The following is a 22659-nucleotide window of genomic DNA, read 5'->3' as shown; positions in this document are numbered from 1 at the left end:
CAGATAAGGTTTTGAAGGAAATACACCTCTAGCAAATAAAGCATCTCAATAATTGTTGTGTCAAAATTTGCATGGTATCTGGAGGCAGATAAAAGCTCTAAATATGTTGAACCGATGACAAAATTAGCTTGTGTACTTCAGGCATAATCATTATAGTCCGAAGGAATCTCGAGATCATAGACATTGGAGTGATACAGAGAAAATGAAGAGCTAGAGTACTACTTTGGATCCAAACTGCAAAGTCAAATAACCTTTAGCATACCCATTGATAAGAATAAATAGTTCAATTTTCAGAAAGTTTTCTTATGTAATCTTCATATCACCCATGAATTTCAGCCGTAAAATTAAAGAACACATTAAATAGAATAATAAAGACATCAACCTGGAAAATGGGACGTAAAATTTAAGTCCGTAGAAAACTCAAAGAATTTTGTAGCAAAATATGAAAGAAAATATGCCTGAAATTCTTAAGACTGAAAGGATAAAGACAAAATGATTTACCGTGGATTCAATTTCTTGCATCAAATTATTCTAGATCTGTGTGGTTTAAATATCTAGCATCAAATGATTCTAGAGTTGTGGAGATATTGCATTTGTTTGTGTAAAATTACCATTTTGGATTGGCCGCCTTTCTCTACACCTTTCTATACTCTTGCCCATGTACAACATGGGTCCAACAATTAACAATCAATTAAATTATACGTCATTTGTAACAAAAGATTAACACATTTTTTTTGCTTTTTGATATTCTCTCTTTACATTAGTAAGTAAAGATAAAACTAGCTATTAATGCCACAAAGTTAATTTCACCGAGATTTAAATATATGCCTGAATTAATCAAAGGTTTACATATATAAGTCTTGTATGATCTATTCTATCAACATATGCATTTCCTACTGCTATTTCAGTGTAGGTGATCAGCTATTCAGTTTTACACAGAAAACTAAGAAAACTATGAAGCATGTTTCTGCTTTATTATATTGTAGATGGAGACAATATCATCAACACAATTGAAACACTGAAGGTGAAACAAAACATAGCGAAAAATATTGATTGTAATTAGAAGACCATATAAATAAAGAAAATGAAAAAGCTTCAAGTTTCTACAACTACATGATGGCCTCTAAGAGCCACAACAAAGAAAAATCACCCAAAGTCATAGGCATATAGACACATAGAGAACTTGCATCAGCTAATAGATGACATCTAAAATGACAACATAATCAGAATGTTAACTTTATTCCCCGTTAGTCTTCTGTATCATACAACCAGTTCTTATAGCCAACAAACATAATTGTCCTGCAACAAAGATACATAATATCTTTCACGAATCGAATCAGGCGTGATACAATTCCTTACTATTGCATTCTTCATAAAAAAAATTCATTAGTTTTTATCATTGTCACATTTATTTAAGGAGATTTTTTAGTCAGGTGTCATCAATTTATACAATCTCTATTTCCTATCCCTTTTATAGCATGTGTTTATTAAATTATAATCATTATATGATTCCTATTATCTATGTAACTTTTCTATGTTTTTCACTAAATATTTTCCAAGAAGAAGGCATGAAAAAAATACTAAAGTAATGCTTGAATTGAGTATAACATTTATTAATGATAATGTGTGTTATTATGTTGAAACTTGATACTTATGAATTATAACTACGATATATATCACAAACAAAAACTTACAACATTGTACACCTGAATAATTTATAAAGAAATAATGGTAGGAGAGCAATACTTAACACACCTCAAAATATTACACAAAGGCACGAACATACAAACCATAATAGACAGCAAAAGGCAACACAGTCGAATCAGAATTAAAATCCTATTGCATAGAAAGCGAAAGAACATAATTATAAAGAAGCTAAACAAGAATTGAGAAATTAAAACTAGTTGTACTAAATGAAGCGTTAATACTATCATCAACATCTTTTAACACCTTTTCAAAACATCAAGAACCAAAAGAGGTGTTGAGAAATGGAACGAATGTATTACCTGCTAAGGCTTCTTCAAGAAATGGTTGGAGTTTAAAATTTTAAGCAACTCCACAAATAAAGTCAGTACAACCCATGTCTAATACTACTGCTAACAACATTAACTATGACACTTTCACATTGCCAACGTTATTGCCAACTTTCAATGCATTCCAAGAAAGGCAAGATCCAGAATAGTATCAAGAAATGGTCCAAATAGTGGCTGGAATATGGTATTATTTTAAGCAACCCCACAAACAAAAGCATAGCCTACCACCTCTAACAACGTTAGCAACTTCAGTTCTTTCTACTTAAACAAATGTATAATCAGAATTCATTGACACTGTTTTCAAATAGTGTCCTAAAACTAATATCCAACTAATCATTAAAATCCATTTTTACCAGACATATCGACAGAACAGCCTGTAATGCCAAACATGGATACTAAAACAATCGCAAGCATGTTCTCATCAACACTGCTGCCTACATCATAAACAGCAACAACATTCAGTGATCATAATTCTACCTCAGCAGTGCAGAGTAATTTGAATAAATCGGTTTGGGACGTTTTTGAGTAGAGATTAGACACTAATTGAGAGTCTGAATCAAAAGAATTTTTCAAATAAACAACAGTTATGGTTACAAAACCAAAACAAGATCATAGCTAAGCATGTCTTAAATTTGCTCCTGTCAGCTTAGATGCCATTTTTGATATATAAGTTTCCCTTTTTTGCTTTTATTATTAGTTTTGATCTTGCACTTTTTACTGAGACAATAATTTTTTTTAAGAAAAGTCGTATTAAATCAAAGTTCTCTTCAACCTAAAATTTCAGCCTTTCCATTTATAGAGATATGTCACCACTCACCATAGAATGAATAGAACCAAATAAGAAAATTTAAGATGAAAATAGCGGGAAAGAAGAAAGATTTGAGCAAAAGTTTAGAGGAAATCATACCTCAAAAGAGTAAGATATTCTTGAAAGTACTGCTCTGTTTTCTTGGAATACAAATCAAGTTTAACTCTCTTTGTGTAATCTGACATATGTCCGATATGATGAGCATTCTATATAATCTCAACTTATAACCAAGGGGAAAAAAAGACACAAAAGTAGGCGTCAGAAAATTTCATACATTCTAGAGCTATTAAAATTTAGATGTATGAAATATTGTCTACGAAATTCAATGAGGAAAGAGGTGTATACCCAAAGCCATGAATAATTACATGTTACTCATAACCACAATAAAGATTAGATAGCCATACAGAATAATATATGGAGGGTGTGATTTTGTAAAATCATAAATTTGAAAACCATACAAAATGTTGAAGTCAAGTCAGCTTTAGATATGCCTTACGTGATAGAAATGGATTAAAATTTCTCACTGTCTTTGACCTTTACGTTGCACTAAATATAACCTTTTTTCTGCATTCTTAATACAACTTTAAGGTTCTATTTCACAAGTGTACTAATCTTAATAGTATCAAGAACATCAGATATGGTGTGATTTTAAGTAAACATGAAAAACATTGAAAGTAAATGGACTCTTTCTCTTACCACTCAAAGGTATATTTTATTTTTCCACTTAAACACAAATGTAACGAAGGGTTGGAGTCCTTAAAAAATAAATGTATGAATTAGGAAGTCTATAATTTTTTTTTGCAGATTGAAAAGAACTATTAATACTAATTATAGGCCTACAACTAAGAAAAACTTCCTCAAAAGACATAACAATTAAGTATAGACAACACCACATAGATTCTTGTATTAGTTAAAATGGGTTTCACCTCATTGGAAAATTGCTGGAAATCAGTTGTTGAAACAATCAGAGATTACCTCTTTAAGAATAAACCGACATATTGAAACACTTCGTAAAATCAATTTACACAAATTCTTTTTACATGAATTGATGGTGAGAGAATCAAATACAATAGTCCGCAGTCATCATCTGTGAATATATGTTTGGACTCAAGGATGTTATTTTTGTTACTTGTTATCAATGCAACAAAAAATACTCTCAAGTCTCTCAAAAAGCACAATAACAATATTCATCAAAAACTATAAGTTTAATAGAGCTACTATCAACTATTATTAATTTATGCCATCATATTAATGATCAAGAATAGAGGGATTTTTTTTAATATACCATAGCTTAATTATGTCCAAGATAATAATTATGATGGACAAATTAGCTGAAACTTGTGTATTGGAGGAGGTGATAAGTATCTCAAGGAATAAAGGATATGTGCGTGCAAATAAAAAAAATAGCTTTGATGTGAAATCACAAACAACAGTTCCCTTTCCATAAACGTAGACTTATTGACAACTTCCAATACTATATTAGAAGCAACTCCTTGATTTTATTAAATACAATCACAATAGTGTAATAACATGGTAAAACAAAGCTACTTATGATCTTGCACCTGATAACCTAAAGAAGAAATCATAAAAATTACACACACGAAACAAAATTTATACAAATTGATGATGAAATGGAAATTACTTGAAGAGTAGATATTAAGGGTAGTGATCCAATCATCCCTCCGTATCTAGTGTCATTTACTGGTGAACCTGGTTCATCTTTATCAAGTTTTGTTGTTGTCCCCATGTGTGTGTCATTTCTCTTAGCTTCATTCATATCATATTTCTTCATTAGTTCCTTGATGTATTTTTGTTGATGAATTGATGTACATACTGGGGTTTGTTTAATTTGGAGTCCTAAGAAGAAGTTTAGTTCTCCCGTCATACTCATCTCAAATTCACTATTCATTAGTTGAGAAAACTCCACCCCAAGTGAGTCATTAGTTCCTCCAAATATGATATCATCTACATACACTTGAACGATGAACAGATTTTCAATGTGTTTCGAAGAAACAATGTATTATCAATTTTGCCTCTTGTGTATTCATGTGTGAGAAAAAAGATGGACAATCGATCATACCATGCTCTTGGTGCTTGCTTTAGCCCATAAATTGCTTTGTCTAATTTGTATATATAATCAGGATACTTGGTATTTTCAAAACTGGGGGGTTGTTTCGCATACACCTCTTCTTGTAGATAACCATTTGAAAAGTCACTTTTGACATCCACCTAATAATGTTTGAATTCCATGTGAGCAACATATGCAATCAATATTCTAATTTCTTCAATTCCTGCCACGGGTGGGAAGGTTCCATCATAGTCTATCCCTTCTTCTTGGTTATATCCCTATACAACTATCCTAGCTTTGTTGCGTATGATTTGTCCTTGTTCATCAAGCTTATTTCTAAATATCCACCTTATTCCTATTAACGTTCTGTTTTAAGGTTTTGGGACCAGGTTCCATACTCTGCTTCGTGCAAACTAATTAAGTTCTTCTTGCGTAGCACTAATCCAATCAGAGTCTAATAGTGCTTCTTTTATATTTTTTGGCTCAATCAGGGATACGTAGGCAGAAAAAGCACACATACTGCGTAATTTGGATCTTGTTGAGATGCCTGAATTAAGAGCAGTAAGAATGTTTTGTAAAGGATGTGACCTTTGATGCTTCCAGCTATGAGTTTGGATGTTGGCAAGTTCTTCAGATGCAGTAGGACCAATTTCAGTAGCATACTTATCTTCTGTTTCAGGTGTTTTATGAGAGGATATGATTTCTTCTTCCCATATTTTTGGTTCTGATGACCTTTAACAGGTGACTTCATTCTGTTCATCCTCTGAATTACCTTTAATTTCCCTATTACTTTCATTAAAGACAACATGCACACTTTCTTCTACACGGTTTGTTCTTTTATTAAGTACCTTGTAGGCTTTGCTTTGTGAAGAATAACCTAGAAAAATTCCTTCATCACTCTTGACATCAAATTTAAGTTGTCTTTGTCATTGTTGTGTATAAAGCATAGACACCCAAAGGCCCTAAGATGTCCCAAATTTGATTTTCCCCCTTTTAGTAACTCATATGGTGTTTTGTTTAACACTGATCTGATCATGCATCTATTTATGAGATAGCACCCTGTGTTTACTGCTTCGGCCCAATAGGATTTTGGAAGTTTGCTTGAGATCAACATTGTTCTTGCGATATCTTCTAGTGTTCTATTTTTCTGCTCAACTACTCCGTTCTGATGTGGTGTTCTAGGTGCTGAAAAATTATGCTCGATCTCGTTTAAAATACAAAATTGTAGGAATTGTGAGTTTTCAAATTCCAGTCCATGATCAGATCGGATGCTAATTATTTCTTTGTTGAATTTTTTATGAACCAACTTTGCAAAGATTTCAAACATAGTGAATGTTTCATCCTTTGTTGCAAGAAACAGTGCCCATGTGAATCTTGAATAATCATCAACTATTACAAACACATATCTTTTCCCACCTCTGCTTTGTACACGCATTGGTCCACACAAATCCATGTGAAGCAGCTCTAATGGCTTGGTAGTTTTGACTGTCAACTTTGGTTTGAATGATGTTCTCACCTATTTTCCTTGAATACAGGTTCCACATACTTTGTTGTTACTGAAACTTTTGGTTGGCAGTCCACTAACCAGGTCCTTAGAAATGAGTTTATTTATTGTTGTCATGCTTATGTGTCCCATTCTTTTGTGCTAGAGCATGGAGCAATCAGAGACTACACTTAGGCACTTAAGAATATTTTATTTAGACTCCACAAACTTTGTTTTATACACATTGTTGTGTCTCTTACCTAGTAGAACCAGGTTCCCAGTCACTGAATTTGTCACTCTGCACTCTTTTTCTGTAGAGAGTACATTGTTTCCTCTATCGCATATTTGAGATACGCTTAGTAGATTATGTTATAGACCATTCACATAGTATACGTTTTCAATTGCATGAGTATCCATAGACCCAACCTTTCTAATTCCCTGAATTTGACCACTTTTTCCATTACCAAAAGTCATGTTTTCTCCTTTGAAGTTTCTGAGTGAGAGAAAGCTACTTTTATCTCCAATCATGTGTTTGGAACATGCACTATCCAAGTACCATTGTTGTTGCTTCCTTCTCACTAATTCTGCAGTCAATTTCAGGGGTTAGACTTTGGTACCTAGATTCACTTTGATTTTTGCTTTAAAAATGGATGAATAAGATTTTTTCTGGCCTATCTGGGAAGAGATTTGGCTGTAGGGATTTGTTTTTGTTCACTGGTTTTGTCATGATGAGGTTTTCTTTGAGAGTTTAGATTATTGTTATGAGCAGTCAATTTTCTTCGACAATTGTAACTTTTACGCCCTACAAGCCCTCAGTGCATACATAGACAATCTATGTTGAGATTTTTTACTTGAGGGTTAGTATTATCAAAACCTATTCCGTATCTCTCAGAAGTACGATTCCTGTGAATGTTATCAAGTAGTATGGAAGAACTGGTCCATCTCATTCCATTCTCCGCTTCAGTTTTAGTCACGAGAAGCTCTTTGGTTAGCTCTTCATTCTTTTTACTTACCAAGTCTAGGTTTTTACTAAGCTCAGTATTTTTAGATAATAGATGAAGATTTTGTTTTTTCAAGATTCTTGTTTTCTTCTCTTAATGGTGCATAGTCTTCCGTTATCAATTCTCTTTTTGAGTCTGTTGTTTTATACGCATCGATAAGGGTGTAGAGTAAAGATTCTAGCTCCCTTTTTGAGTAAGATTTTAATTGTCTTGTATGTGATGAAGACTAACCTTTTCATTCATATCTTCTTCTTCTTTATCCTCTTCAGAATCTGATCCAACTATAAGCGCTAATATAATTTCTTGGGATCTGCAGGTTTCCTTTTCTTTTTTGGTTTCAACTTCTACTAGGGCAAGAAATTCATATTCATCTTCTTGTTCTAGTGTAAGAAGAGATTTGTTTTCTGTCTCACCATCATAAGATTCTTCATCAGATGAATTTCCCATTACTGCAAATTTTTCATGTAGATATCTGCTTCTTGAGTTGTCGTTCTTCTATTTGAAGGAATGAACTTATCTTTTTTAATGTCTTTTCCCTTCTCTGAGGTTGTCTTTTTCTTCTCTAAAGCCCAGAGTGGATATAATTTGATGAAGTGATATGGGCTTCCGCACTTATGACAGACTTGGTCTTTAGTGTTTTCATTGGATTTTTGAAGAGTTTTCTTTTCTTATGTTTGTCCTCTTTTCCGCATTCTGGTGAACCTTTTGGTCAGAAGAGCGATATTTTCATCCTCAAAGTCATCTGATGCAGTAGCCTTTAGAACCAGGTTCCTTTCCTTTCTTTTGCCTTCGATTTCTTTTTCTTGATTTTTCTTGAGTTCATATGTGATGAGGTTTCCAATCAACTCATCCATGGCCAGTGAATCTAGGTCGCTAATATACCGTGGTTTCAGGGTATTATTAATACTTTTTCCTTAAGTTTAGTGTGTCCAAAAGCCTTTTTGTGCTAATTTTTATAGAAGTTTCTCTTTATTTTGAAGGAGATCTGTCCAAAGATGAATGGGAGATTTTGAGCGAAGAAATGCAGAAGAGACCACCTACGGAGCTTACGACGGTACGTCGTGCTTGTGACGGTCCGTAGGTGGCAGCGTAGTGCATCTACTGAAGAAAGATGTGGAAGTCTCACCAAGTGTGGGGTTACGGAGTCCATGACGGTCCGTCGTGTCTATGACGGTCTATCCTGCAAGTTCGTCATGAAGTTCAGAGAAGTAATCCCAGTACCCATATTCCAAGAGTTGAAGTATTTTGGAACGAAGACCCTCGACGGACCGTCGTGTTTGTGATGGTCCATCATACTTGACGTCGAGGGTAATGAAAAGAGAAGCATAGTAAATTGCACAAGTATGGGACAACGGAGTCCATGACGGTCCGTCGTAACCACGGCGATCCGTCGCGAGGTCCGTCGACCCAACCGCATTTTGACAGATTTCCAGCAAATAGAGTCCTTGTTTAATTAGGTTTTTATTTTCTATAAATAGTTTGAAAAACCTAGTTTTTGAGGTTAGACTCCGTATTGTTAGACTCTGGATCATTGTTAGACACCGTATTAGTAAACATTGTATTGTTAGACTTTTGATTATCATTAGACTTTTTGTGAGATTTTTGTTTACTTTGAGATTCTTGCAAGTGATTGTTGGTGATTTTTGGTGATTAATCAAGCAAACTTTGGGATTTTACTCTTTCTCATTAAAGTAAGTACATGAATTCTTATCTAATATATTTGAATATTGTGATTATGACTATGAGTAACTAAATTCCATAACTAGGGTTGTGGGAACCATAAGCAAATAATGAGATAAAACCTAACTAAAATAACAATTCTAGAATAGTGTCTTGCATGTATTAATTATTCTTTCGCTTAGAAGTCTTTTTAACGGATGACCAACGTTAGAACTCGCCTTAATGCTACTTGCCGCACCAAGGAGGTAGATAATAGGAAAAGAATTATCAACATAGATTTAGTGTACGCTATCTAACAGGCTAGTATTGATTGGTACGAGGTAATAACTTAGTCAAATATCGAATGTGATGCTTAATATGAGGTAAAGGTAAGGGTTAGGATAGAAACACACATAGTCGGACCAAGGTGCGGAGTGAGATTTTCTAGATGCCGGACCAAGGATTTAGAAATACATAACTTATCACTTTGAATGGAAGATAATAGGAAAGAATTGTTATAGTTAGAATTATCAAGTTATGAACCTGTGGGGAACACGTAAACCCTAGTTACTATGATTAATTGATTAAAATCCAACATTCAAAGATGTGAAGTGTCTCTTTCAAGTTAGTTAGTTATTTTCATTCATTTAGAACTAGAAATCCCCCATTTTAATGTTTACTTTCTAAGGAAGTCATTGACCAAACAATAGTAATAACAGGTTGAAGTTAAGTCTAGACTATTTTCCTCGTGGGAACGATCCCAACCTCACTAGTTGGGTTATTTACTTGACACGACCGCTTTACTTTTTATTTGAGAAGTAAGTTTGAGCATATCAAATTTTGGCGCCGTTGCCGGGGATTATAGCTTGTAGATTAACTTAAACTTATTACTATAGTTTAGTTGATATTTTCTTGATTTTACTTTGTTTTATTGTTTTTGATATGCGCAGAACCAACTTCTTGTATGCCAAATACACGGAGTGGAAGAGAACCATTGTTTCCCTACGATCACGAATTAGAGCGTACACTACGCAACATGAACTGAAACTTGGGAATCAATGATGATGATCCAAACCAGAACATACCAGCTCTGGTTGATGTTCATGGTCAGATGTTACCCGATTCTCCGAGTGAACACCAACAGAGGGGAAAAAATCCCGTTCCACGGCCCCAATCATACTACAGAGGCTATGATAATATAGTAGATTCCGATGGGCCACTTGTTCTGCCTCCTCTACCCACAGGCCATACTTTTGTGGGAACTAGTAGCCTGATGCAAATTCTCACTGCCAGAGGTTTGTTTTCAGGGCTACCTTCTAAGGATCCACATGCCCATATATCTAAGGTAATGGTAGTGTGTAAAAGTTGTGTAGGGAGGCCTGATTTTGATTTAGAAGTAATAGGGCTCAGAGTGTTTCCTCTCTCACTGACGGGAGAGGCTGCTATATGGTTCACTGAGCTCCCATACAACTCAATCTTCACTTGGAACCAACTAAGGGATGTTTTCTTAGCACGCTACTATCCGGTCTCCAAGAAACTAAACCACAAAGACAGAGTGAATAACTTTGTGGCACTACCAGGAGAGTCAGTTAGTAGTTCTTGGGATAGATTCACCTCGTTCTTGAGAAGTGTCCCAAATCACCGTATAGATGATGAGTCAATGAAGGAATACTTCTATCGGGGACATGATGATAATAATAAAGCGGTGTTGGACACTATAGCAGGTGGATCTTATGGGAAATGTCCTTATGCTGAGATTGCCAAAAAATTAGAGAAAATCTCCCGGAATAAGCTTGGAGTAATAGGAAGTCTGATACAGGGGGAAACACCTTCACAGTGCAGTCCACTCACAACCCAGCCACAGATGAGATTCGTGAAAAAATAGATCAGATGAGAACTGAGCTTGGGTTGGTACTAAAACATGTCACTAGGGTGCAGAAAAGATAAATGCAGTCAACTACTTTTCTAAACCACCACCTCCTAATGATGAATGCTATTATGCGGAGGACACCTATGCAGTAAATGAGCAGACAGGGGGTTTTCGACCAAGCGCCCAAGGCTCAAATAAGGATAATTGGCGCCAAGGTCAAGGGAACCAAGGTCGGAACTATGGTAACTATAACTGTGAGGGTCAATATGTCCGAGATGGAAATTACAACCGCGACAACAACTTCAACAGGGGTAACTTCAGTAACACAAATGATAGGAATGGGCCCTATGTCCCTCCTCAAAATCGTGAAGTTACTCCTAGGGATGGTGGAGATAGTATGGCCCAAGTTGAAGATATGTTGCACAAAAGGATGAGGAGGTTTGATGTTAGTGATGAGCACATTAAAGAGTTAAGGTATGATTTAGCTAGTATTGGGCAAAAAGTTGATACACATGCAATATCGATTAAATAGATCGAGTTGCAAATGGCCCAATTATCAGCGATAGTGAACACACGGCAACCGGACACTCTTCCTAGCAACACTGTCCAAAATCCAAAAAATGATGCTCACTGTATGGTGATCACTACTCGGGGTGGTAAGCAAACCATTGACCCACCTATGCCGTCTAATGAGGAAAATGTGAGAAAGAATGATGACAAGGTGGTAAAGAGTAGTGGTGAGGAAGAAGAGAGCAATGGAAAAGATGCAGAAATCCCTATGAAGGTAATTCCTATGCCTAGACCACCACCACCCTTCCCTCAGAGATTAGTGAAAAATACCGAGGATGGTAAATATCGGCGTTTTATAACAATGCTGAAGTAGCTCTTTATCAATGTTCCTTTGGTAGAAGCTCTAGAACAAATGCCCGGTTATGCCAAGTTTATGAAAGATCTGGTCACAAAAAAAAAGATCGGTCACTTTCGAGAGTGATGATAGACTGCAGCATTGTAGTGCTATTGCTACAAGATCCCTCGTACAAAAGAAAGAAGATCCGGTTGTGGTCACTATTCCTTGTACAGTTGGGTCATTACATTTTGCGAAAGCATTATGTGATCTGGGGGCAAGCATAAATCTCATGCCCCTCTCGATTTACAAGAAGTTGGGTTTAGGGGATCCAAAAACCACTGCGATGTGGCTACTGATGGCTGATCGGACAGTGAAACGGCCTATAGGGATACTCCATGATGTGCTAGTAAAAGTGGAGTCATTCATCTATCCGGCTGATTTTGTTATTCTTGATTGTGAAGTCGATTTTGAAGTGCCTATTATTCTTGGGAGGCCATTCCTTGCTAGAGGTAGAGCCTTAGTTGATATGGAAAAGGGACAGATGAAATTTCGGTTGAACAATGAAGAAGCGGCCTTCAACATTTGTAGGACCATGAGGCAGAATGGTGAGCTCCCATCGGTATCTGCCATATCCCACAAATAAAAGATGAAGAAGGAGAATGAACAAAAAAGTGCAAAACAAGAGTTTATGATTGGGGATTTAGTGCTTTTAGACAGTTTTGGGTCACCTTGTCTTCCGGGCAAGCTCAAGTGCAAATGGACTGGCCCCTACTTGATTACCCAAGTATTCCCTCATGGAGCAGTTGAGTTAAAAGCCAAGGAGGAAGTGCGGTTTGAGGTTAATAGAGAATGAATAAAACTCCATTTTGGGCATAAAGCAGCGGGGAATAAAGTGATAGAGGCAAACCATCTTGATGAAGTCTGAGTAATCAAGTGTCCTCAGTCGTGCCGTGACATTAAATCAGGCGTTTGTTGGGAGGCAACCCAATACTTATAGTCTTTTTAGTAATGGTAGCATTTTTCTACTAATGGGTTTTTAAATTTGCAGGCACATCATCAGGAAATTCTGCAGCAGTCACTGACGGATACAGCGACGGACCGTTGCGCCTGAGATGGACCGTCGTATGCATCCGTCGTACCAGGTACGCCTTTCTGTTATTTTCAAACTAGGGCACACATGACGAAACCAACGACGGGTCGTCACAACTGCGATGGACCGTCATCGGGGAATCGTCACGTCATTAATGAGGCGTACCTGACCTGACCCGGTTGGAGTGTTTTTTTTATAAAATGTCACCATTTAAACTCCCTAACCCCTCATTTCACCCCCATTCCTTCATTATTCCTCCAATTGCACTCTCCTTTGAACTTCCACAATCTCTCCCTATATCAACCGATCATTGTCCCTTTAAAATTCTCCAAAGCTCTAAAAGTTATAATCTGCTAGTCGGAGTTGCTGCTGTGGGTGTCTTCCTGGTCACCGAGTACTTGTCCATCTTGTTTTTCTCCAATTCTAAGGTATGTGTCTCTAATTTCTACTCATTTATCTTGCATTTTTGTTTGTTAATTAGTATTAGCTTAGTTGTTCGTGATATGTTCATTTCTTTTATATAAGATTCTGTCTAACCTAGGTTATAAATGTTCAAAATTGTCGTGTTTACAGCCCTAGACATAGGTGCTTTTGCATTGCTAGTTTCCTAGGTAGTTAGGTTAGACAAATGTAGGTCCAAAACACTACAAGTTAGATTTGGGTTCATCGAGGATGCATGGGGTACCCCCAGTTCTGTCACTAATCTACAAAACGAGACCCCGATGATGAACCGTCGTACCCACGATGGACCGTCGTAGGGTCCATTCTAAAAGCCCTAACACCCCACTGTCCAATTTTAGTCAAGTGTCCTCCAACGGACATATGTGACGGATCGTCGTCTTCACGACGGTCCGTCCTGCACAACCGTTCTGGTTGTCAGAGACCCTATTCCTGAGGGTCTCTCATTTTTTTTCTAAGTGTCCTCCAACGGACACATGTGACGGACCATCGTCTTCACGACGGTCCGTCCTGCACAACCGTTCTGGTTGTCAGAGACCCTGTTCCTAAGGGTCTCTCTCCATTTTTCTAAGTGTCCTCAAATGGACGAGTACGACGGACCGTCATACCCACGACGGTCTGTCCTGCATGGCCGTTATGACGGTCAGAGACCCCTCTCCTAAGGGTCTCCATTTTTTTCAAGTATCCTCTGACGGACACCTACGAAGGACCGTCGTACATGTGACGGTCCGTCCTGCACATACCGTCATACTTGTCAGAGACTCTCCTTCAGGGTTCTCCATATATACATAGTCTAAGGAAGACACGACGGACCTCATGACGGTCCGTTATAGTCACGATGAGCCATCACTAGGCCCGTCGTGTGTCACTATTACTATAGAAATGTCATATTATTTTAATTTTTTTTGTGTGGTTTTGCTTGTCTTGTTTGCCACTACTCGTACTAATATTGATCCTTTACAGGTACTACCTACTATGGAACCCAAGCAAGATCAAATCTATGCACGCGGGCGATCGAAGTCTGTTGCCCCGTCTGCCCCCATGGTCATTGGCTCTGATGATGAGCGTGACCCCGAGTACGTGCCCCCAAACACTTCCACCACTTCCTGTGCTTCACGTGCCCCCAAAAACTTCCACCACTTCCCGTGCTTCACGTGCCACCAGAGCCACACCCACAAAGGTGGCGTCCGTCTTAGTCACTGCCTCCCAGTCTGATGAGGAGCGCACAGTGACCGGCACACCTTCTGGGTCAGCCACCAACGAAGAAGGAGCATCTGGATCCTTAGGATTTTGGTGGTCGGAGGAAGCCTCCGGCTCTGCTGAGGTTCCTGCACCTGCCACCGCTGCAGCATCGGCCTCGTCTGATGAGGCTGAAAGTTCGGAATCTACACCAGGATCACTAGCTCATGCCCCCACCCCCGCTACTGACCAGCCCAACCGGTGGTGTGTCGACGGGCAATTTCAAGTCTACTCTGACGCCAAGTTCCTGACTAACAAAGGAGTTATGACTCCAACACTCACATTGGAGTGGCGGGTTCTTACAGGGAGTCTCTCGATGATGCCTGAGATCCACAATCTCTTCACCAGGCATCGCCTGGAGTGGACAGCACGTTCGTTGGGACGTTTCAATGAAGAAATGGTCCGAGAGTTCTACGCATCCTACGTAGCGACTCTTTCGATCAAAGATTGATAGGCGGGATGCCCCCGCTAAACAGGCCCCACTGGAGCAGGTCGACATTTCCCTGCCTTCCATCCGCCGGTTTCTATACGGTGAGGGTGTTGATGCTACTCGGACCCCTCTCACTGCTGAGTTTGACTACCGATGGCAGCTGGTTAAAGATGGCCAGTTCCTGCGCGAACCATCGCTGAGAGAGACCACCAAGAGGTGGATGGCCCTGCACCTGTCAGTTGATGGAGAGGGTGCCGACTTGGTGACCGAGCCATGGGGGCCATCAAGAAGGCCAACCTAACTTTCACGGCGAAGTTCTTGTGGCTGATTTTCCGCTACTGTCTTTCCCCCACAGTCTCTGATAATATCGTTAAATGGGATCGAGCAATATTGATGGCGGCGATGATAGCCGGGTTCGAGGTGGATTTCGCGTGGCTTCTTCAGGCATTCATGCACGAGAGGGCTTTCAAGGTCACAAATACTTACCCTTTCCCGTGCATGATCTTTTCTCTCTATAGGTCCGCAGTGTGCCTATATAGCACGTAGATCAGCTCAAGACCCCGCAAGGCATGGTTGATGTCGGCCTCATCAAAGATAAGGCCAATGAGTTGGCTCCACGCAGAGGGCCCCATCCATAGCTGCCCCCACTTGCTGACGATCTTGCTGATACAGTAACCCAGGCCCGCACAGATACGCAGGCGGTGTCCACTAACACTACCCCGGTCGAGTCCATCCCGGGTAGTAGCACTTCCCCGAGCTCCTCTCGCACAACCCCTCTACCCGCGTTGGTCCCGCTTGCTAGGGTCCAAAAATTAGAGGCGCAAATGGCCACACTTCTGCATCATATCCAGCCGTGGATGCAGAGGTCCATTACCAAGACAGAAGAGCGCCTGGAGCGAAAATGGTCCAGTATATAGAGCCGAAGATCGCTGAGGTTCACCAGCGCTTGGACGCCTTTGAGTTGCGGGTGCTAGCCCGGCCAGCCCCTCCGGTGGATATGTCGAATCTTCAGGCTACGGTCGACAGTCTTCGTGTAGATATCGACACGATCTTAGAGGGTGCCTTAGTCTGAGGCCCCTTCTGTCGGGCCTGCTGAAGAAACAGTTTTGGCGGCCCTATTCGCCACCTCAAAGATTCCACCACCTCCCCCTCGAGAGAATGCCAAGAGGAGTAGGGGTCGTACAGAGGATGAGGCGCGAGCACGGAAGAAGGAGCGCCGTAAGATGGAGGCTGCGAGGAGAGCCTCACTTGCTGAGGAGGCGGAACACCAGATAAGAGCTAGAGAGAGTTAGCAGATGGGGCGTCTAGCTCCTGAACGGTGGAGATAGTGGGAGGCACTGCTGATAGTGCGGTTGTTGCTGAGTACACCACTGAGGGTGTCCAGATTGCAGAGGACGTGGGTTCCGGGGAACCAAAGCCACCAGCTTGCTGATCGACAGCGCTTTGCGCCACAGGTTTGCTTCACCTACCACTCTAGTATTTAAATTTTTATGAATTGGGGACAATTGCATGTTTTTTTGTTGGGGGTGGGGTAAATGGAAAGTGAGTGTTAGGGTGAAGTCTAAGTAGCCCAATTCACTATCCTCTTTTAGGGTTTTCTTGCCTGTGTTCTTTTCCCCAAAAGATTGATTACTTTTTCTGTTGAACCAGCATGTCTATGTCTTTTGTACATAGTTTAATTCTAGAGCATGATGGCTAAAATGATATCCTGATAAATTGGAAAATGATGCACGACTAGGCATAGTAACTGATAAATGTGTGGCTCTAAGCATGACATAGAGGTACATTATTGCATACCTTAAGTCTAAAATTTGAACTAGGTGTCTGATAATCTGGTATAGTGATGAGATGTCAAGTGAGTGTGAGGAAGATTTGAATAGTCCACTATTTGTACAGAGCTAGAACTTGCTTGGTTAGTCCTGCTAAAATTGAGCTGTAATAGACAATTAGGAAAGGATCATAGGCCCTTATTCAATATAGCCTATTTTTAGCTTAAACAAAAGAAAACCAAATGAAATTTATCTTTCTTTGGTCCAAATGATCTTAGCTTAAATTAGACCTTTATTTTTCACCCCAACTGACCTTTTCTGGGAATAATGTGTTGGCCCTGGTCCCTCCTTGGACATGTGCACCTCAGCTTATGCCAAAAGCATAAGTTGAGGGTGGCTAATGCAGTAAACAACCTTCGTTATGGCCCTGACACAACTTTGGGTATTGTGTACCTTGACTCATGGCAAAGCCATGAGTTGTGGGTGGCTATTATGAGGAATGCTCTGGAAAGTGGGGTTGAAAGAACAAAGATAGAGAAAGAACACAAGTGAAGTAAATCAATAATTAGTTGAAAGAAAAGTAAACAAAAAGAAAAATATATAAGAAATACAAGCAAGAAAAGAAGAGAGTCACTTACACAAATGAAGAAAGAAGAGAAAATAGCAAGGTGAAAGAATATGAGAAACTGGGCGAGATAAAATGATAGAAAGTGGTAGGTTTAGCCGATATGTCAAGGAGGGAAAAATTCACTAAAGTATACCTAAATATACCCTTCCTGACCCTGAGCCTATGTTACAAGCTAAGAAAGTCCTATCGTGATCCTAAGGATTGTATAGCGAACTTAAGACAGTGAAAATAAGGGCAAGCTTATGGCAATAGGTATGAATGAGTGTGACTTTGTTCTGAGAGCGAGTGTTGAAAAGTAATCCTTATACTCAAACTGAAACTATTGTGTGAAAAATGAGGATTTTGTTTTAAAGTGAGGACACTAGTTGCAATACCGGAATTGTTAGCACCTCGGTGAGAAATTGAAGAGGACAGGTGTTAGTGCATGGTGAGTCTGTGTCATGCTTTGATCTCACATAATTCAAGCCTAATAGTGATAGCATGCATAGATTTGATTAGATTAATCGGGATTGATAGCCAAATGATTGCAAAGGATAAAACATGGATACAATTGTACAAAGATTTTGTATTGAGTCATAGTGCGTCGCTTGAGGACAAACAACGAATTTAAGTTGAGGGTGTTGATATACCGTGGTTTCACGGTATTATTAATACTTTTTCCTTAAGTTTAGTGTGTCCAAAATCCTTTTTGTGCTAATTTTTATAGAAGTTTCTCTTTATTTTGCACGAAATCTATCCAAAGATGAATGCAGAGATTTTCAGCGAAGAAATGCAGAAGAGACCACCTACGGAGCTTATGACGGTCCTTCGTGCTTGTGACGGTCCATAGGTGGCAGCGTAGTGCAGCTGCTGAAGGAAGATGTGGAAGTCTCACCAAGTGTGGGGTTACGGAGTCCATGACGGTCCGTCGTGTCTATGACGGTCTGTCCTGCAGGTTCGTCATGAAGTTCAGAGAAGTAATCCAGTACCCATATTCCAAGAGTTGAAGTATTTTGGAACGAAGACCCTCGACGGACCGTCGTGTTTGTGATGGTCCATCATACTTGCCGTCGAGGGTAATGAAGAGAGAAGCATAGTAAATTGCACAAGTATGGGACGACGGAGTCCATGACGGTCCGTCGTAACCACGGCGATCCGTCGCGAGGTCCGTCGACCCAACCGCGTTTTGACAGATTTCCAGCAAATAGAGTCCTTGTTTAATTAGGTTTTTATTTTCTATAAATAGTTCGAAAAAACTCATTTTTGAGGTTAGATTCCGTATTGTTAGACTCTGGATCATTCTTAGACACCGTATTAGTAAACATTGTATTGTTAGACTTTTGATTATCATTAGACTTTTTGTGAGATTCTTGATTACTTTGAGATTCTTGCAAGTGATTGTTGGTGATTTTTGGTGATTAATCAAGCAAACTTTGGGATTTTACTCTTTCTCATTGAAGTAAGTACATAAATTCTTATCTATATTTGAATATTGTGATTATGACTATGAGTAACTAAATTCCATAACTAGGGTTGTGGGAACAATAGACAAATAATGAGATAAAACCTAAATAAAATAACAATTCTAGAATAGTGTCTTGCATGTATTAATAAATCTTTCGCTTAGAAGTCTTTTTAACGGATGGCGAACGTTAGAACTTGCCTTAATGCTACTTGCCGGACCAAGGAGGTAGATAATAGGAAAAGAATTATCAACATAGATTTAGCGTACACTATCTAATAGGCTAGTATTTATTTGTACGAGGTAATAACTTAGTCAAATATCGAATACGATGCTTAATATGAGGTAAAGATAAGGGTTAGGATAGAAACACACGTAGCCGGACCAAGGTGCGGAGTGAGATTTTCTAGATGTCTGACCAAGGATTTAGAAATACATAACTTATCACTTTGCATGCAAGATACTAGGAAAGATTTGTTATAGTTAGAATTATCAAGTTATGAACCTGTGGGGAACACGTAAACCCTAGTTACTTTGATTTATTGATTAAAATCCAACATTCAAAGCTGTTAAGTGTCTCTTTCAATTTCGTTAGTTATTTATTGTTTTTGCTTTCCAAGGAAGTAATTGACCGAACAATAGTAATAATAGGTTAAAGTTAAGCCTAAGCTATTTTCTTCGTGGGAACGATCCCAACCTCACTAGTTGGGTTATTTACTTGACACGACCGCTTTACTTCTTATTTGAGAAGTAAGTTTGAGCGTATCAGTCGGGTGCTTCAGTGATAGCCTCGACTTTGCTTTCCCAAGTCTCAGGAAGGGCACTCAAGAGTTTCCTTACTGCCTTTCCATTGTGAACTATCTCTCCCAAGGAATACATCTCATTGATGATTGAAGTGAACCTGGTATGTATATCTTGTATAGTATCCCCTTCTGCCATTCTAAATAGTTCGTATTGTCTGTTTAAGTTATCAATTTTGGACTTCTTGACTTGTGTTGTTCCTTCATGAGCTGTTTGTAGTGTTTCCCATATGGCTTTAGCATCTTGATATGACGAGATTCGATTATATTCATCTGTTCCTATACCACAGATTAGGATTTTCTTGGCTTGGAATTGTTATGGATTGCAAGTTTGTCTACAACATCCAATTCTTATTTCTCCATTGGGATTTTGGTGCAGTGGTAGTTTTCATAGGTATGGTTGGTCCATCTAGAATGACTCCATATAAATCAGGATTTTCGCCGATAAGATGATCCATCATACGATTCTTTCACCATCCATAGTATTTACCATTGAATAGTGGTGGTCGTGTTTGTGAAGCTTTCTCTTGTGGGGTAGGTGGTGCTGCCATTGAGTCTTTTCAAGGTGTAAATCTTTTATCGAAAAGACCTGCTCTCATTCCAATTGAAGAAACCTTACCCCTAAAACAAGAATCAGGTTCTTGTATGTTGTTTTAAGTAGAACACAAACACTTTTGAAATTAAAAACCTTCCTCAATAAAGGAAGGAAAAACCTCGTTTTATTAATTCAACTGAATAATTTATGATTACAACTCAATAAACAATAGCCTCACCACTGCGACAACTCTCGATTAACTATAATCGACTACCTCTATTCTCCAAGTGGCCAAACCCACCTCTTGTTACAAACCTCACCAAAACTCAACTCTACAAGAAGCCAAACCCACTTCTTGTACAATGAAACCTAACTAGTGACTCAAATAATGAATCAGAAAAACAGTTTACACGTTCAAGACTTTCTAACTCAAGAATTTCTAACTCAAGAATTTGTTGAACTTTGTAACAATATTGATCTCACAGACTTTTACTTGATGAATGGCTCTCGCTTTCTTTCGATGTAAAAGTCTTGTCTTGCTCTTCTGCGTTTGATCTCCTTTTATAGAGATTTCTCGTGTCTTGTATCCTTATCAAATAAGGTAAGGAAGTTACAATTGTAGTTAAACAAGGAGTATTAATTTTGCCTTTTATTGTACAATCCTTTTTCTACACAACTTCCTTACTTAATAAAATATATTAAGGTTTTCTTATTTGTTTCAACTTGTATTTTCAGCATCTTGAGCACTTGTACATTTAATCGTTTAATTTCAGTGGCTGTGACAATTAATTCCGGTGGCTGCGACAATTTTGGCGAGCTCATATATATATATATATATATATATATATATTTGCATTTCTTGTCTATCATCAAAGCACCAATTTTATAGGCTTGTAGAATCATCATATTCTATCAAAAATTAAATCGCTTACTACTTAATGGAGAAGCTTGGCATCGAAAACATTGAGAACTTGAACACTAGTATATCCTTTTTATGAGATTAACCTTTCCCCATACGGCCATTACCAGATAACCATAGCATAGCTGGAGTACATAACAGCAAAATGATATTAGCTTAGTCTGTTGAAATGTTTAGAAGAATTTTTGTTGAACTTACAAAGTAAAGATGGATTGTAAGGAACAACCCACGAGTTATTAAGAAAGTATCCTCTAATTTTCATACTTCTTCCTGTATTTCGTCTTTATAAACAGGATATGGATTTTCTCCTTTAGTTATTTGTTCTACAAACTCTCACAAGGACCATGCATCATGTGTTGTGTAACAAGTGAGTATAAATAGGGAAGTCATTCCCATGACTACTTGCTACGATATAAGAATGAAAAATTCGTTTAGCATCTTGTCACTTATTGGTAGTGAATGAAAGTCAGAATCAAAGAGATAATTATAGAGCAACTTTCAAACGTGTAGTAGTAATTAAAGAAAAATAAAGATACAACACTCTTATGTGACTTTTATGATTGACACTATTAATTCCAAAATGGAACAAGAAATAGGAAGAATTGACTAATGAATCTAGACTACCATTTTCAGATAATAGATAATCACCACAACAAAGAACATAGTTTAAAACATAAATAAGGTGTCAGGCACTTGCAAAATTGTATTTGGCTAGAAATGTAAAAGGAGATCTCTCCCAAGTAAATAGAATTAACGTTGAGGGATAAGACTACGATATTTTACTTTGGCAAGAAGATAACCAAATCGGTAGATGACAGTGCATTAGCTTCTAATTAGATAATTAATTAAATTCGGAGAAAGGATTAGATGATATAATAATCAACAATATAATCTAGAATTTCATATCATAAACTTTGAAAGCAAGAAGAGAATTGACAGAAAATTGAGACAAAAACATGTATAAGTTGGATCACCCAATTGAGAAGGTGAAAGAAAGGAAAGTAAGTCTTTAAAAGTTGAGAAAAAAACAAAGATCATGGCAAGGAATGAGGTTAAATACGAAAACACACCTATTGAATTCAACTATTAAATTAAAAATTTGAAGAGAATCAAGATATAGCTTGACCAAAAAATGAGAGATATACTAACCTCAAATTGCTAAAATCATCATTGGAAAGCAATACTACTTCATTTGAGCGTAAAAATAAAGCAGTGTGGATGCTTCAGGAATAAAGTTAAGTATTTTTTTTCTTAATAAAGTGATTTGGAGATGTTGAGTGACACGTGCAACAAAATAATAAATATATAAATAAGTTAAATGATGAATTTGCCCTTGGTTTGGAGTAAGATATTTTATCATAAATATTAATCATTTACCCTTACATGTTAAATATATAATTACAAATCTGTTATCGATCGTCCTCCTCTTCATCTTTATATATATATACTAGATATAATGTGTCCGCTCCTGCGTAGGCCCAACGTATGGTAATTTTTTTCTTCCAATTTATGTGACATAAATGAAATTTGAAAAAGTGAACAAAATTTTTATGTGTTTCCTAAAAAATATTTTAAATTCT

General features: G+C 38.0%; 1 long non-coding RNA gene across 1 annotated transcript; it reads right to left on the bottom strand.

The window, feature by feature from the left end:
* Positions 1–944: 944 nt before the first annotated feature.
* On the bottom strand, positions 945–22339 carry LOC138341685 (uncharacterized). The gene is made up of 3 exons (XR_011214532.1): positions 22229–22339; positions 2941–3061; positions 945–1299 (listed from the first exon to the last, which is right to left on the bottom strand). It is a non-coding gene; the product is annotated as an uncharacterized lncRNA (long non-coding RNA).
* Between the last annotated feature and the right edge of the window lie 320 nt (positions 22340–22659).

This window comes from Solanum lycopersicum, chromosome 2 (genome assembly GCF_036512215.1).
Source record: "Solanum lycopersicum chromosome 2, SLM_r2.1".
Lineage (NCBI taxonomy): Eukaryota > Viridiplantae > Streptophyta > Magnoliopsida > Solanales > Solanaceae > Solanum > Solanum lycopersicum.
The sequence above is the reverse complement of the archived record's forward strand: the minus strand, read 5'-3'. Positions and strand labels throughout refer to the sequence as shown.